This window comes from Pristiophorus japonicus, unplaced genomic scaffold (genome assembly GCF_044704955.1).
Source record: "Pristiophorus japonicus isolate sPriJap1 unplaced genomic scaffold, sPriJap1.hap1 HAP1_SCAFFOLD_283, whole genome shotgun sequence".
Taxonomy (NCBI): Eukaryota; Metazoa; Chordata; class Chondrichthyes; family Pristiophoridae; genus Pristiophorus; species Pristiophorus japonicus.
The window spans coordinates 1-17,658 of NW_027252593.1; the positions used below are offsets into that span (position 1 = coordinate 1).

The following is a 17,658-nucleotide window of genomic DNA, read 5'->3' on the forward strand; positions in this document are numbered from 1 at the left end:
TTGGAGCCGCTACACGTGCTCCTGCGTAAGGGTTGTGATTGGTTTTGGGGTGACTGTCAGGAACGGGCTTTCAAAGTAGGCGGAACCTACTTTGCTCAAATAAGTTGTTGACCCTGTACGACCCCCATAAGAAATTGGTTCTGACATGTGATGCATCGTCCTATGGGGTTGGATGCGTGTTGCAGCAGGGTAACACTGAGGGCCAACTATAACCTGTAGCTTATGCCTCCAGGTCGCGCGCTCAAGCTGAACGGGGTTATGGGATGGTTGAGAAGGAAGCACTCGCATGTGTCTATGGGGTGAGAAAGATGCATCAGTACCTTTTTGACAGGAGGTTCGAATTAGAAACGGACCACAAGCCGTTAGCCTTGCTGTCTGACAGCAGGGATGTTATCAATGCCAACGCATCAGCTCGCATACAGCGATGGGTTCTCACACTTGTTGCATATGACTGCACCAGCCTGGCACGGAAAATTGCGCTGACGCGCTCAGCAGGCTTACACTGGCCACCACCGCGGGGGCAGCGGAGCAAAGCGCTGAGATCGTCATGGCTGCCGATGCCTTTGACAGCGCAGGCTCCCCCATCACAGCCCGCCAGATCAAAATCTGGACCAACAGAGATCCCCTCCTATCCTTGATTAAGAAATGTTTCTTGACCGGTGATTGGGCACCCGCACACGGAGCCTGCCCTGAGGAGGTTGGGCCGCTTCACAGACGGATGGATGAGCTCTCCATCCAAGCCGACTGCCTATTATGGAGCAACCGGGTAGTCATGCCCCAGAGGGGCAGGGAAGCATTCGTCAGGGAACTCCACAGCGAGCACCCGGGCATCATGCTGATGAAGGCCATTGCCCGGTCACATGTGTGGTGGCCGGGAATTGATTCAGACCTAGAACACTGTATTCGCAGGTGCACGACATGTGCCCAGCTAGGTAATGCCCTCAGGGAGGCCCCGCTCAGCCCGTGGCCCTGGCCCACCAGGCCATGGTCACGTATTCACGTAGACTACGCGTGCCCGTTCATGGGAAAAATGATTCTCATTGTGGTTGATGCACTCGATTCATTTCGAGTACGCATCATTTTGAATTTGTGCACGATATCCACCACCGTGGAGAGTCTGCGTGCGGTCTTTGCGACCCACGGCTTGCCAGACTTCCTTGTTAGCGATAATGGCCCATGTTTCACAAGCTACAAATTCCGGGAGTTCATGCCGGGTACTAGCATTAACCATGTCAGGACAGCACCGTTCAAGCTGGCCTCCAATGGCCAGGTGGAACGTGAGGTCCAAATCATAAAGCAAGGCATGCTCCGGATTCAAGGACCCTCCCTTCAATGCCGCCTATCGCGCCTCCTGCTGGCCTATAGGTCTCCACCGCACTCGCTCACGGGGGTCCCACCTGCGGAGCTACTCATGAAACGAACACTCAAAACTCGGTTGTCCCTCATTCATCCAGTCCCGTCCGACATTGTTGAGGGCAAGCGCCAGTCCCAAAACGAGTACCATGACCGAAATTCAAGGGGGAGATGTATAGAAATTGATGACCCGGTATTTGTTCTCAATCACGCTTTGGGGCCCAAATGGCTCGAGGGTACTGTAATAGACAAAGAGGGGAATAGGGTCATAGTGGTAAAACTTAACAATGGGCAGATATGCCGCAAGCATCTGGACCAAGTGGAAAAAAAGGTTCAGCATGGACACTTAGGAACCTGAGGAAGATCATGAGATGGTATTCACACCACCACCAGTGAACGAGCAACAAGAACATTCAGCAGCATGCACAGTCCCGGTGGTCAGCCCGGAACCACGCATACCAAGGCTCAACAACCAGAGCCTCAATTGCAGCGCTCCATGCGAGAGTGCAGACCACCCAAGAGACTTAACCTATCATCCCAATAAGATGTTGAGGAGAGGTGATGTCATGTATGTAACCTTTATGTAACAACACTGTATATACATAAGAAATGCACACCTTGACCACAGGGGATGAACTTGTGGGAGACACTTCTCACCTGGTCATCCAGGTATATAATAAAAGGACGTCCCACACAGGGTCATCACTTCCTGGTCCTGTGAATAAAGGTTCAGGTCATGGAGTGACCTTGTCCACAGAATGTGCCTCGTGTGGATTTGTGGTATTGTGTAAGGACTTTACACATCCTTTCAGTAACCAATGTGTGAGCAATTGCAGTTAAAGGCAGGGAAAGCATGGGCCCCATCATTATCGATTAATTACTTTCACTAATTTTAATAATCTCTCTACTCTATACTCTCATCACTGTACTCTGCATTCTCTGTACTCTCTACGCTGTATACCAGTCAGTTTGATAGGCCCCAACAATATCAGTAAATAACTTCACTATGTAAAAACTATTTACAAAATAATTTCAATTATATAAAAACTATTTACCAGAAATAACGTGATAATACCTATTTATATTCCCTGTCCCAATATTCTGAGTACAATTATCTTCAATTTAACTCTCTAAGGGCCCAAGTTTCGGGCCGCGCCGAGAACGGCGCAGCCCCGACCTGGATGCCCGTTTTTCGCGCTCGAAAGTGCACCGAAAAAATACTTGCATATTCTCCGGCTCCCTGCAGGTCTTCAGCAGCTTGCCGCGGTGTGCACAGAACAGTGGGGGGGGGGGGCAGAGCAAGAGATTCACGGCGATTCTACAAGTAGTGGGGGGCGGGGCTAATTTAAATAAGGCAACGTCGTGCCGGCAACCCTGCGCGTGCGCGTTGGAGCGCGCGCGCACGCGCAGTGGCATATAAACAATGGCACTCGGCCATTTTTAAAGGGACTAGAGGAAAAGTGAAGATTTGTCTCATGGACCCCTGACCGAACGGCCTCAGTCTTCACAGCTCGGAGGCTTCTGCTGCCGCCGCTGTGGCTTAACGCCAACCCTATCCCCTGGCCGAATGGCCTCCGTCCCCTTCGCAGCTCGAAAGCTGCTTGCTGTTTCTTCAGCTGCCGTCCAGACACTGATGGAAGTAAGGCCTGCCTGAAGCACCGCAGCTCGAAGCCTGATGCTGTTTCACACAGGTAGGAACATGGAATATTTCATCTTTGCTTTGTTTATAAATTTTTATTCAGGTTGGATCTTTATTTGTATAAGTATGACTGTTGAATGATTGTCGAATTTAATTACTTCTCTTCACCCCCCCCGCCCCGTTCCCTACGCCTAATTTGTAACCTACGCCTGATCTGTAAAGTGTATGCAAAGTTTTTCTGAGCGTACAAAAATCTTCACTTACTCCATTCTGTTCGTTTGGAGTAAGTTTTCACTGCCTAAACTTTCAAAAAAGGCGTAAGTGGCCGGACATGCCCCCTTTTGAAAAAAAAATTCTGTTGCAAAGTGAAACTGTTCTAACTGACTAGAACTGGAGCAAACTAAATGCCGAGAATTGAAATTTCTAAGATACTCCATTCTAAACCAGTTGTTCCAAAAAAACAGGAGCAACTCAAGCCGAAACTTGGGGCCCTTAATAACTCTCAACTAATTCTCCACCCTTCTGAAACGCAGCTGAAACTTCAAGTGAAGGTCTCACTCTTTTATTTGAAATATTCACACTTTGATGAAATCTTGCTCTTTTGCTTTTTCTTCTGTATAGAATCATAGAATCATAGCAGTTTACAGCACGGAAGGGGGCCATTTCAGCCCATCATGTCTGTGCCGGCCAACAAGGGGCTCTCCAGCCTAATCCCCCTTTCCAGCTCTCGGTCCGTAGCCCTGCAGGTGACGGCACTTCAAGTGCACATCCAAGCACTTTTTAAATGTGGTGAGGGTTTCCGATGGGCCGTGATCTTATTGAATGTCGGAGCAGGCTCGAGACGCCAAGTGGCCGACTCCTGCTCCTATTCCTTCTATCCTCATACGGACATTGAGGGACGGGTGGAGACTAGGCAGTCCATGCCGTCCCACGATATTGTGCATCGCAACATAGGCACTCTCCACCCCACCCGAAATCCTGCCGATCTCCTGCCAGAGGGACAAAACCCTCAACAGGCAAGAGTGCGAGGGCGGGGCTGGCAGAGGGAGGCGAGGGATGCCCAGGTGAAGACATGGAGGGATGTGTAGAGGAGGATATCAATATTAACGTTGGTGCCCAGGGAGACAGTGTAGGCCAGTGAGGCCAGGAGTAATGGGCAAGGGGGAAGAAGATGCAGATGGCGGGGTTTTGGGCAAGTTGGAGCTGATGGAGGATGAACATTTAGAAAGAAATAAGGTTTGAGTATGGGGTGGGGATTGTGGACTTTTGGGCCTGGGTGGGTGAGGTGGGCATCTTTGCAAAAGACATCACCGCCCCTAGCAACAGGCTTCTTATTGGCGGAGCCAGCCACGTCACTCAGCGCGGCCCAGCCCCTCTCCTAACCCGCGCAGGTTATGCTAATTATGCTAATCATGTCCTCGCGCTCCCTCCCCCAACCGTTGAGAGCAGGGAGCGGGCGGGCGCACTCCATCCAGACTGATTGACAGGGCGGCAGCCAATAGCAAGGCGGGGGAATTGTGAAGTACAGTGCATTTCGGCCAATGGCGAGCGGGGCACGAGGGAGGAGGGAGGGGAAACAAGCGACGGCGTTATTCTCCCCGGAGCGCCGCTCAGTGCGGCAGTCTAATGGGGAGAGAGTGGCCACTGGTGTGATGGCGGGGTGATAGAGAGAGGTGAGAGTGAAGGGGATGTTCTCCGGTCCTCAGTGACCATGCCGCGCATTGAGCACCACACTTATCAATCTGAAGGTACTCGATCAAATTCCTTGTCGAAATCATTCGGGCCTCTTGTCTATATTTTGGACTATCACTGTTCAATACACCTTAAATTTTAAGCATTTAAATCAATATTTGGCCAATGAGTGTTATTTGCTTTTCCAACCAAAGCTGCCACAACTGTCACAGTTTTTGGATTTTTATGCTAGGTATTTTCATGGGCTCAGTGTTAGCAGTCATTTCTGTAAGTGGACCTCACATTCCCTACAACCTGGAGTGTACCTTTTCCTGTCCACTATCTAGCTAAATGATTGCTTGACCCAGGATCATAAAAGGAACCCTTACTCCATACACTGGCAACAAGAATATAATACGTGTTTCTTTACAGAAGGTGGACTGAATAAACAATACCAAGAAAAGACAAGTTTAAAAACAAGTGGTACATCTGTCTAAGAGATGTGAACGGAATGTAGTTTCACACTGAAAATATGTATTTCCCTATACCTACAGACTCAAGAAAAGAATAAAAGGTGCAACATACTTTTCCTCTAAACATAGGCCCTAAAATAGAAAATTTATACTAGCTTAACCCTTCGAGGCTAAGCTGGCTCAGGATTTAAAGTACATATAGTTTTTGGATGATTTTTGTAAATGCCACACAAGCTCTGGGACTGGACCTGCCTCTACAGACCGACAGAAGTTTATACCACAAAAGGCCATTCGGTCCATGTCTGCCAGTTCTTGGCTAGGTAATTCCACAAACCCATTGTCCTACTTTCCCCTATAACAATGCATCATCCTCTACTTCAAATTTCTATAATCTGATTTTCACTTAAAAGACCCAACAGTCTCTGCCATTCACCAGGGCAAAACGTTCCATGCTCTGGCAACTTCCCACATGAAAAGATTTCTCCAAACCTCTATCCTCAGTCTCGGTGACAAATTTAAACTGATGAGCTCTGGTCAGTCACCCACCAATCAGAGAAAAGTCTTTCCAATATCACTAATTATTGGGTTACAGTAGAGTAGTTGTTATGCCACTAGACTAATATTCCAGAGGCCTGGACTAATATTTAATAAACTGCAAGTTTAATTCACAGCATGGCCATTTGACTATTTGAAGTCAGTTTAAAAATCTGGAAATAAAAAGTGGTTATCAGTAAGAGTGACCATGAATTTGTCAGATTGTCAACAAAACCCAACTGCCTCACTGATATCCTTCAGGGAAGGAAATCTGTCGTCTTATACAGTCTGGTCTTTATAGGACACATCATTGTGTTTGAATCAACTGGCCTTTGAAGTATCCTACCAAGCCACTTAGTTATATCCAACCCAGAAGGCGGCCCACCACCACTTTCTCAGGTCAGTTAGGGATCGGCAAAAATTGCAGGCCTTGTCAGCGATGCCCACATCCAAAGAAATAATTTTAAAAATCTCTCTTAAATCCACTCATAATTTTAAAAAACTCATTAAATCTCCTTAGCTTTCTCTTCTCTAGCAGATATAGTTTTAAGTATCTTAGGTTTGTCCTCATAACTATATTGGCTCAGATTTTTCAGTAAAACTAACAGTGAGGCTATCAGTTATATCAGAGGCCACCATTACTATGGAGTAAATCGGGCAGCAACTTCCAGCATCTGCACCTGCAGTTAAAATGCGGAAATCAGGAAGTTGCTGTCAGAGCTGCCCTGCTCCTCCACAAGCTTCCCTGTCGGTGTATCTCGCCAAGAGATTCAGCATTGAAATACATGGAATGTCATGAAGTTGCTGTACTTCGGCAATATATACACACTGAACTCGCCAGAAAGGTTATGGCTAGTCCATTCAAGTTTAAGTAAATATTTAACGACATGCAAGTCTTGATTATGACCAGACAACCTCTCTGACACTGAAAATGAACTTTTATAGGTGTGGTAACTAATTTCTTCAGATTTTAATTATCGGAGTGATTATTTGCACTAGTTTTTTTTGAGCATCCTACTGTGCCTGTGCGCCCTGGACTCCGCCTCCGACGCTTATGCGCCACTGGACACCACCCCATCCTCCCGCGCACGTGCAGACTCCTCGAACCCAACATTGGAAGTCAGGCACATATACTGGAGCTGTGCCGTGTGGAGCTGCGCGCGTGTGTCTAGCTATGGATTATCTCCAGGACTTTTGTCCAGAATATCACTGCAATTATCAACACGAACATCTTCGCGAACTTCTGTGGTAGAAGGTGGGAGAGCGAGAGAGAGACTGAGAGGGGAGAGAGAGAGTGAGAGAGACTGGGGGAGAGAGAGGGGAGAGAGAGAGAGACTGGGGTTGGGGGACGGGGGGGGCGAAGAGAGAGAGAGACTGGGGCTAAGGAGAGGAGAGGAGCGAGAGAGAGAGAGAGACTGGGGATAAGGAGAGGAGAGAGAGAGACTGAGGTGAGGGAGAAGGGAAAGAGAGAGAGAGAGAGAGACTGAGGGGAGGGAGAAGAGGAGGGCGAAGGACTGGGTGCGGGGCGAGGGGGCCAAGGCGAGGGCGAGAGACCGGGGGACTCGGGGAAGAGGCATCACGTTCTTCCAACCCCACCCCTTTACAGCCACAACCATTTTCTCAGAAAGCTCGGTGCATGTGTCACTATTCACTTCACACCCAATCAACCTATTAACAATCTAACCCACACCCAATGCCCCATCTATGGGGCGGCGGGCGGGGGCAGGATGAGGTCAGGAGCTTGGGCTGGGATGGGTCAGGAGCTTGGGCTGGGATGGGGCAGGAGCTTGGGCTGCTCTATCTTGTCGAGAGATGACAGTCGGAATGGCTCAAATTACGCTGCAAAGCCACTGAGAACTTGGGCGGGGTGGTTCTAATTATACATTCCAGAGAAACTGCTCGGTGTGCCTTAGCCTCCAAGGGGACCAATCAACAATCAGGTCATGTGATCATGGAGAGCCAATCAGAGCATGTTGTATTGCAAATATGCGCATCCTTTAATTATTGTTAGAGATTTGGAAAACAATTTTAATGGCGCAGAAATTCTGCTTTCTCCTTCCCGCGGGCATTCGACAAGATTTTAGAGAAAAAATGTGCACCTACCTGAAGCTGCTGCGCCCGCTCGAGTTCCCGATCCGCGGGCCTCCTCTCCCTGCGCGCGCAAGTCTACAACTCCTATTATTATGAATGAGAAACCCCCAAAATACTAATAAAAAATAGAAAATGTACACTACATATTTAAGATTCATTTAAATTAAAATTATTGTCTCATAAAAAAAATAGTTTCCCAATTTTTAAAAACGTTTTTTTGATTATGCCTTAAAATAAACATACCGTAGTGAGGAGGGTTTTAAACAATAAAACCTGTTTTCATAACTTTATTTTAATATGTTTTTGTGTGTTTTAAAACACTTGCTCCAGTAAAAGTAGGCTATGCACCTGTTTTTTCAGGCGCAAGATTTGTGAGGACATTTGCTGGACAAGATATGCGTAAATATCGCAATCTTGCACGTACAAATGTCCTCGCTCCAGCTTGACGGATCGGAAAAGCCGGTTTACAGCACATGCGCATTGCGTGCTAAAAACCGGCTTTTCCAATGCCTTCCCGGGCTCGTAGAAACTTTGTACGGGCCCAGGGATGTCTGAATTTCTACTCCAGTTTTTTTTTAAACTTTTTCTTTCTCTTAATCCCATCTTTCTTTCCCTGTCTTAATTTTGCTTTCTGTACATGAATTGACATTGAATTAAATATTCTAACTTACACTTCCTGGTTTAGACTCTGCATGGCTAAGTATCTGACTGGTTGAAGACACATGCTGTTGCTTGTCCTCTTCAGATCCCATGTAGAGTGCGCCCCTCTGAAATTGTTCTCTAATTACCATAAGTCATCGCGCAAAAGCCCACTAAAAGTCTGTATAAGTCATCGCGCAGAAGCCCACTAAAAGTCTGTATAAGTCACCGCGCAAAAGCCCACTAAAAGTCTGTGGGCAACTGTGAGAGTAACGGACAGCGAGTGTCATTTTTTCACCACTGACCATAAAATCTGGGCCAGAGAATATATACTCCCATTCCCTGTATTTGCTTTCAAAAGATATTACCTCACACTTAACCACATTAAGTTGCATCTGTCACCTGTGTGCCATTCTGCTAACCTGTGACTTTCTGAAATCTATATAACTCTTGTTATTTGTCATACCCCCTTACTTTTAGATCAACAAATTTCAATATTATGCTCTCTATGCCAAAGTCGAAATCATCTATCCATACAAAAAACGAAAGTGGATCCAGCACTGGCCCCTGGAATACACCACTTACAAATCTGCTCTACTCCAAGGAACACAAATTTACCTGAAAGTTTTGTTTCTTGTTTCAACTAACTTTCTTTCCATATGACTACTTTTCCTTCTATGCAAAATGTTTTTATTGTTCTAACAACCCTCTTGTGAGACACGCTATTAAAAGCCTCTGGAAATCCATGTACACTTCATCCACTTTACTTTTAAAAAAAATTGTCAAATCTGAATAACTTAATAAATCCATGCTGACTTCTTAATTAGTCAATACGATTCTAAACACTCACTAATTTTATCTTGAATTATGGATTCTGGAAGGATGAAATATCAAAGTCCTTGCTCTGTCTCATTTGCATATTGCTAATTTGGACAAAAAGCTGCCTCCTGCCAGCAACAGGAAAATTACCCAAAATATTCATTTTATGATCATTTGTCAAGACAGTATTCCTTCGAGAATCTGCAATATGGGAAATAATTTTAATGATGCCCACACACTACTTTCACAACTTGACTGTTACTTATGGTTCACGGTGTTATTCGTGATTGCATTGTGAAGCTCCATTATTACTTGGACTACCTGAAAGTGATTGTTGGTTGATTGAAGTCACCAACAATATTATAAAATGGCTCCAGTGGGATGGCTGATTTTAGCATGTGAATAGAAATTTATAACATATACTTTGGCCAATTTTTTTTCAAGAATATCTTTTGAAATTTAAAACTTACTTTTTCATGCAATAAAAACCATGTCTCCATTTCTGTATGGGCATATGGTTGTCCTTATCCACCTCTTGCTCGGTGTCAGTTGACTCTTAAACAAAGAGTGAAATAGAGAAATGTCAGAATAATCAATAATTGCATCAAAAATGCTTTTTAATCACTGAAATTGGTTATAAAGCTTGCTTGTCAAATTTTCATTCATTCTAAAATTACCAGGAATTGCATGTTTCCAATTGGTTTGAGCCATCTTCGGATTCTTCAGCTCTTTACAAAAATGGCACTAAAAATAAACAAACATTTCATTTTTATTCAGACAGACTAGAAAATCAACTAATAATTCAGCAGCAGATTGGGAAATCTGTTTGTGTTTTAAATTCAGCTCCAAACGATCTACTGCATCCTGTTCAATAAAAGGTATATAACATGGTCGCAACTTCTTATAACGTCTACCAAGGGCAATTAATTTTGGTAAGCTTTTCTTTGATTCTAAAGGATATGTGACTTTGTACATCTCCTTTACTATATCAGGGAGATAATCCATTTTAATTTCCAAGCATTGTTTTGTTATGCATATGTCTAGTTTATCTTGAGATTCTATCTTGTTCAGTTCAGTGTTTTCCACACTATTATGTTTTCGTAATAGCAATTTTTGGGTGTGTTGTAATATATCCTTATGAGAATCAGTGTTACTGGACAATGTTTTGCTTCCTTTTCGAATGTCTGAATGTGCAATCGGATCTTTTATTAAACTAGAATCGATAAAATTAATTTAAGATTTCTGAACAACACTGGGAAGGAGACCCCTTTTATGATTGATGATTTTCTTCTTCATATTGATCTCCAACATTTTCTTATGTTTATCGCTTCTGAATGCCAGTTCAGTTAGAACAACTATACATGCAAATAAGGCTGTGGATTTAGCTGGGAATAAATCAATGTTGGAGCAGGTGGAATGAATGCATTTCTTGATCTCTGAATTTCTGTTGGTATGCCCCAGTTAAGCTGAAGTTTTTTCTGTGTAATGTGTCATTCCAGATTGATCCTGACATTATCTTCAAGGAAAACTGTTTCTATACCAATAGGCTCTATTTCAGCTGTACATGTCTTGATTGGTGGAGGTACTGGTGGTGCTTTAGGAATAATTTCCAATGACTTTTCATATGAAGTTGGAAATCCCCACAAACTTGAAATAAGCTTTTGTTTTAAGTTTAACTCCAAACGATCAACAGCATCATGTTCCATAAAAGGTATATACAATGGTCTTGGTTTTTTTATATCCTTTCCCAACTCTAATTGACTTTGGTAAATGTTTATTTGATGCTAGAGAATAGGAATGTTTATACGATTCCATTACGAGATTTGGTAAACAATCTACGTTAATTTCAACATATTGTTTCGTTAAGCACATAATTAATTTATTTTTGTCTTCTGGCTTGAAGTTGATAACAACAGATACCTCTCTTAAATTGTTTGCTTTTCCCTTCCTACTACCTCTTTCAGGTTGTGATGGAAACATGTTTTCTCTTCCATTCTGAGGCAATTCTTTCTGACGGGGAATGATTTTAAAAGGATATGGCGTATTAGTTTTATTGGACACTGAATAATTTCGATCAATGTTTTCTGACTGCAGTCGTGCCGCAACCATGAAATCAGCTAAAGATTGCTGGACAAGCCTGGGGAGGCCCCACTTATTGTTTATTATTCTACTCTTTTCATTTCTTTCTATAATGTTTTTATGTTTTACAGTTATGAATGGCAATTCGGTGGTGACAACAACTGTATCAATTAGATTTAGCTGTGAAGGAATCAATTTAGGCGAGGATGAAGTGAATATTTCTGTTGATCTCTGAAAATTTGAGGATAAATCCCTGTTGTGTTGGAGGTTTTTCTGTGTAATGTGCAATTCAAGACGGTCTCTCGTTTTGTTATCAATGAAAGTTGAGTCCACGTTGACTGGCTCTATTTGGGCATCTCTCACCTTGGTTATGAGAGTTGCTTGAGGAGACATCATTCTCATTGAATTTTCAAAGGAAGTTGGGCATTCCCAGAGATGGGAAATAAGTCTTTGCTTTAAATTCATTTCCAAGCAGTCAACAGCATCCTGTTCAATAAATGGTATACACCGTTGTTGATACGGATTCGTTTTCCATCAGTCTGTTTCAGCGAATATACTGACACGCGAACACCTTAGCAGCTTTTAACAAAGCAGTCTTTATTAAATGTTTCAACGGCCGGGATTTATCAGAATAAAGGAACACTCTCCCTCAGAGTGCACTCACTTCCCTCGGACAAGCCCCGTTACAATATAGGGGTGCAACGGTTATACACTTTCGGTACGTAATACAATTGAGGGACATTCCGTTCACCCTATCCTTTTGTGATCCCTCCTTCCCTTTGTCCACTCATGAGCCGACATCTGGCCTTCCTTGCCCAATTAGATACGGGTAATTGGTTATGTGTAATAGCAACTGTTTTGCACAAAGAGCTTTTTCACCCATTGCTTGTTATTGCTACAATTTTACTGGCATGACTAGTAACCAAGACCTTGAGCAAGTCTGCTATTTGTGCCAATGTTGTAACATTTGCAGTCTGACATTCTTTTGGTTATCCTTCCATGATTCCTTTGTTCACTTCACTGTCTCCATTGCTATACATTTTCACACATTCTCACCGTGGCCTTGGTCTTGGACCTCTTCTGTTAGGAGGAATAAACTTAATTGAAGGTATTTTGTATGGGTTGTGAACACTGCTGACTGATTCGTGAACATTAGATGGAATTTCAACCCATTTCTTAGAAATACATATTTTAGGTTCATTAATAATATTCTGAATCTTCTCTATAGGCATGGTTATGCCAGTGGTGCATGGTCTAGTAAACATAATTGATGAATGACTGTTATTTATTTTTTGTTGTGTTGTAAATTGAGCTCTCCTTGTTTTGATCTCATCAAAATAATTAATTTGCTTAGATTCTATTGCGTGGTTTTTAGATGCTGGAGTCTGCTTCTCACCAAGAGGTTGTAGATTAGCTAATGTAACTGTATTTGTGCTAAAAATGGAAACTGGTGAAACAGTCATGGCTCCTTGTCTTGATATAGTGTGATACATTTGTTTCTTGGCATATATTTTGGATGGTACACTAGCCTGTACAGCAAATCTATCTTTACTTTCTATGTTCTCAGGGACATCATTTCCTTTTGTAGATGTGTCCATTTTCATTTCCAATTCTTTGGAGTTCAGCTGTTGCATATTTTCAGTCTCATTCAACGGAATAATTTCAACTTGATCTTTATTTACAAATGGCATATTCCCATATGTAATGTCAATATTTTTCAAAAAAGATTCATTCACTGAAGGAAGTGATGGCGCATGCTCAGCCTCTGTTTTTGATGGTTGGTGTGTTGAAGTTGGATGTTGTTGGGGTACATCAGGTTTATTAATGCTCTGCAGCAGATGGTAACTTGACATCTCTTGAAGTGGCTGTTCTTTGTTCACATAACAGTTAGATCTGTGCTGAGGAATTTTTCTGTCCAGATGAGAATCCAGATACTCAATGCTGCATTTACTAATTTGGGGCGTATCAATTTCTTTGATAATAACGTCAAAGGATTTTACTTTGCCATCAGTTGCAGTAGTTGTTGGTCTCATTTCAAGGTGAGCTACCTGATCATGCAGCAGTGGTGTTTCAACCTCTTCAGTTTTAATTTCAACTGAATCTTCTTTGAGGGCATAGACTGGCGATTTTTGTATTCCAACAGATTGTTGAACACGAGGGGTACTTCTGCAGCCTTGATTTATCTTTCTTTCCAAATTTAATTTTAGGCGAGTGGCCTGCCTTTCATTGAATGTTGAGACTTCCAATTTCATTATGGTCGCATTAGCAGAATCTGCGGAGTTAACTTCCTTGACTGATATTGGTCTCCACTGTTGCATTCCAATCCTCCTTTGCAGATTGAATTCCAAGTCATAAACATCATTTTCAGTGAGGCTGAATGTTTTTATTTCCTTCATTTTAAGTTCAATAGATGAATTTTGAGGTTAAGGTGATAGTAGAGGCATCATCATTGAAAGTGACTTCCTTTGAATGTGTGGCAATCCCCACAGACTTTCTAATGCCATCTGAGCAGCATTCAGCTCAAGGGTTCTAACCTGGTTCTCAGGTAATTTTGGAACAACAGTAGGCATCATTTGATAAAGCACATTTTCCATTTGCCGAACTTTTCCAATCATTCCCTGATTCCTTTTAACAATTTCCAACTCTTCAGTAACTGGTGGTAAAACAAAATGAAGATTTTTTCTGAGCTGAAGTAACTCAAATTTTTCAACATTTTCTTTTGTCATAAAAGCAACTTTCTAAATGCATGGGTAAATGTGAAAATTGGTATTGTTCACCATTGCATACTTTTCATGTTCTTCCAAATGGTAGATATCAGACAAAGGAAGCTGGTTTGAATCTGGCAAGACTGTTCCTTGAAGACCATTGCAGTACCTGTTGTTTCTAAAATCATTCTGTACTGGCACTCTTTTGATTTTGTCAATTATTGCTCTTGAGGCAAGCAAGGTCTGGCCTGTTGGAGATGATGGACAAGCGGATGACATACAACCTGATGTTTCTATTTCAGCAATGGTCTCAAATAGAGAGAAATGTGTGTTTCCCGTTAAAGTATTCAAGCTAGTACTTGTAGACCAAGATGTTTCAGATGACCATTGAGTGTCTGAATAATGAGCAAAAGAGGAACAACCATCGCTACTGCAGGATGAAATGGTTTCAAAACCGGGTGTAGACACTGGAGTAAGTGGATTACAAACCTGGGTTTTTAATGTATAGTAAGGCGCCAGTTTCACTACATTAACATATGGTATTTTTCTCAATGTTTCAGTACTGTATGAACTTTTTGTGGTTTGTGTACTGTAACTGAGAGATGACTCAGGAATTGATAATCGTGGGCATTCTCGCCAAGTGTTACCTTTGAGATAATTATTTCATCCTTTCTAAATCCCGATGGTGATGTAGAATATCTTTCATATTCATAGCTACTGTATTCAGTTTCTTTCAGTGCGGTGTTACTTCATGATGATCCTGAAATTTGCTTGTCCAATGATTTACTAGTAACAGTACACTGTTCATCAGTACTTGTCCATGTAACACTAGGAGTTATTCTCCATATTTCTTCTGAAGAAAACTGGTCAGATATGTTTGTTCCAACCGAAGTGTGCTTTCTGAACAAATTTTGTTTCAAGCATTTTTCCTTAGAGTCTGATAAGGCTAGACAGTCTTTGTTAAATGTGGATTCTTTTCCCTCAATCTGGTTCAGCGAATTCATTGAGTCGAACACTGTTACTGCTTATAACAAAGAAGACTTTATTGTTAATCACCGGCCGGGACTTAATCAGACAGAAGGAATGCTCTCTCGATAGAGCGCACCCACTTTCTACGGGCAAAGTGACGTTACATTGTAAAGGCACGACGGTTATACATTTTCGGTAAAAGATTACAAGATACAATTAGAGTGACATCCTAGTTCAGGCTATCCCCTTTGATCCCTCCTTCCCTTTGTCCACTCATGAGCCGACTTCAGTATGGTCTGTTTTTACACAGAGCCATTATTCTTCTGTTAATGTTTCATGTTAGTGGTATGATCTAATAAGACCTTGAAGTTATTTTGTAAGCTGTGTCAATACTGCAACACTTGCAGTCTCCAGTCTGAGATCTCCATGGCTATTCCTCCATGAATCCTTTGTTAACTTTTTACTGTCCCTATACATTTCCAACGTTCTCAACTTCAATGTCTGTACACATTCAATATCCAGTTTCAGTATGCATTGTCATTCCCCCCTTTTATCATTCCATGATAACCCTTAGGATTATTCTAGGAGTATCGCATTCATCCGTTCACACTCTATTTCCTGAATCTTATTGTCGAGTAGATCTTTATTTCGCTGGATCATAACCTGGGAGCCCTTGACCACAAGAGGGTTTGCTAACCTTGCCATCATTACTTTACAACAAAGGTTAAAGCAACCAACAATCAAGCAACAGGTAATTATTACTATGATGAGAATAATTGCCCCATGCATTAGATAGGATCTCCAAGATCCACCTAATAGCCAATCAAACCAGCTAGATCCTCCTGCTGGTGTGGATAACTTCTTCACCTCTATTCTTATGTGATCAGCGAGATTGGTTATGTTTTCTGAACTATCGGGAATGTAAGTGCAACATTCAGATCTGATCAGGGCACACGTTCCCCCTTTCTCAGCTAACAGGTAATCGAGGGCCATTCGGTTTTGTAATGCTACGGTCCATATTGCTACCATTTCGGCCGTGATGCCCTCCAGAGCTTTAACAGTATCGTCTCTAGGTTCTGTACTTCATCCATGAGACGTCTTATCCCGATTGGGAACATCATGACCCCAAAGAACCTGTCGGCGGGGGTGAGGGCTCGCTTGTATCGGCTGGATGCATGTGCTTTCGCCAGGGTACGTACTTGCCACACAAATGGCACCACATATCCCAGATAGCAGGACCCTGTCCATCGCCTCGGCAACCAGGGATATGCCTTATGACCGCACACGAAATACGTGCCGTTAAAAGCTGCTTTCTGATATATTGCTTCCAGGTCCCAAGACTGGGCCCACAGACCTCCACCTGTTTTATTCGGAAGGTGAGAGAGGATGGTGACTCGTGCACCTGTGGTGATGTTGAGACTGTGTGGGCAATTGCTGTACCCTATGATATGTCCCTTGTTACTGGTGTCAATTCGGGTTATACATATGCCCCGGTTGGCCTCCCAACCCCCGAGGTATTGGTCAGGCTAAGAATGGGGGTTCCTTTTCACGGTCGTAGGTTGATTGGTACCATCCCTGGAATGTTTGACTAATGGGGTCTCCAGCACTCTCCCACTCGGTGACGTCCCCGTGGTCGTTCACGTGGTAACGGTATGATACGCCTCCTGCCCTCCGTGCTTCCTCTTTTGACCCGCCTTTCATCTCTCGTATTTGCATTGGCCCCCCTCCTCTCATGATAGTCTGGCTCTGAATCCACCTGACAGTCTCAGTTAGGGTCAGTGGAACGGGGCACAAAGGAATTCCCACTTTGGAATGTACAGGGATATGTGAACACATCCAGCAACTAGAAAAGTTCCCATTTCGCGCATAAACATAAGACATATCCAAAAAGGTGTTCACATGGAGCTCTCGCTTCAGTCTCGCTTCCCACGTGCCGCACTTGACGTACACCAACGCTACTATACAGACTGTGGCACACAGACACAGTTTCATCTTATCACTCTTGGTTAACAATTATTCGAGAACAAAATGTTTCTTGTAGCGTCTCTATGGACAAGGATAAATAGTCCGAAAATTTTGCTGATTCAAAGAGTTCGGTTTTCTCGCCTCTCAGGTCACCGTCGGTGTAGCTGGTTGTCTATCACTGGGGGCAGGGGTTCAAACTGTTCTCCTCGGGACCCGCTCAGTTAGTCGGGACGCTCCTAGGAAGGACCTTATTCAGCTATGGAGAAGAGGAAGTCTGGAACAGAAACGGGGGTTAGGACAACCAGTAAAATAGGTTCGTTAGAGGGTGATGAGCTTGCAGTGGTGCAGGTGAACCCAGGCACTTCTCTCCTCAACCTTAGCTGCAGTGGGGGTAGTAAGTAACACCTGAAAAGGCCCCTCCCATCGTGGCTCTAATCCCTTTCGAATCCATTTCTTAATCAGGACATACTTCCCTGGTGCCACGAGGGACGATTCGGGCAAAACTGGGAGGTCGAGGTGAGCATCTCGAACCTGGTTGTGGGCTATTCGCAGAGCCTGAGTCTGGGAAAGAACTTAGGTGGTCATTTCCTCAGTCATGTGGTAGAGGGGACATTCTGATTCCATGGGGTCCTAAGGGGCTATGTTCTCAGGGACATCATTTCCTTTTGTAGATGTGCCCATTTTCATTTCCAATTCTTTCGAGTTCAGCTGTTGCATATTT

The 17,658-nt window shown here is 43.4% G+C and overlaps 1 protein-coding gene and 1 long non-coding RNA gene across 2 annotated transcripts in view; one reads left to right on the forward strand and one right to left on the reverse strand.

Moving 5' to 3' along the window:
• Positions 1 to 9,689: 9,689 nt before the first annotated feature.
• On the reverse strand, positions 9,690 to 9,965 carry LOC139247828 (uncharacterized). The gene is made up of 2 exons (XR_011590968.1): positions 9,897 to 9,965; positions 9,690 to 9,774 (listed from the first exon to the last, which is right to left on the reverse strand). It is a non-coding gene; the product is annotated as an uncharacterized lncRNA (long non-coding RNA).
• The window catches only part of LOC139247827 (uncharacterized), a 44,622-nt gene continuing 36,845 nt past the window's right edge, over positions 9,882 to 17,658 (forward strand). The window contains exon 1 of the transcript XR_011590967.1: positions 9,882 to 10,151. The gene's annotated coding sequence lies outside the window, so the exon portion shown is untranslated. The remainder of the gene's footprint in view (positions 10,152 to 17,658) is intronic.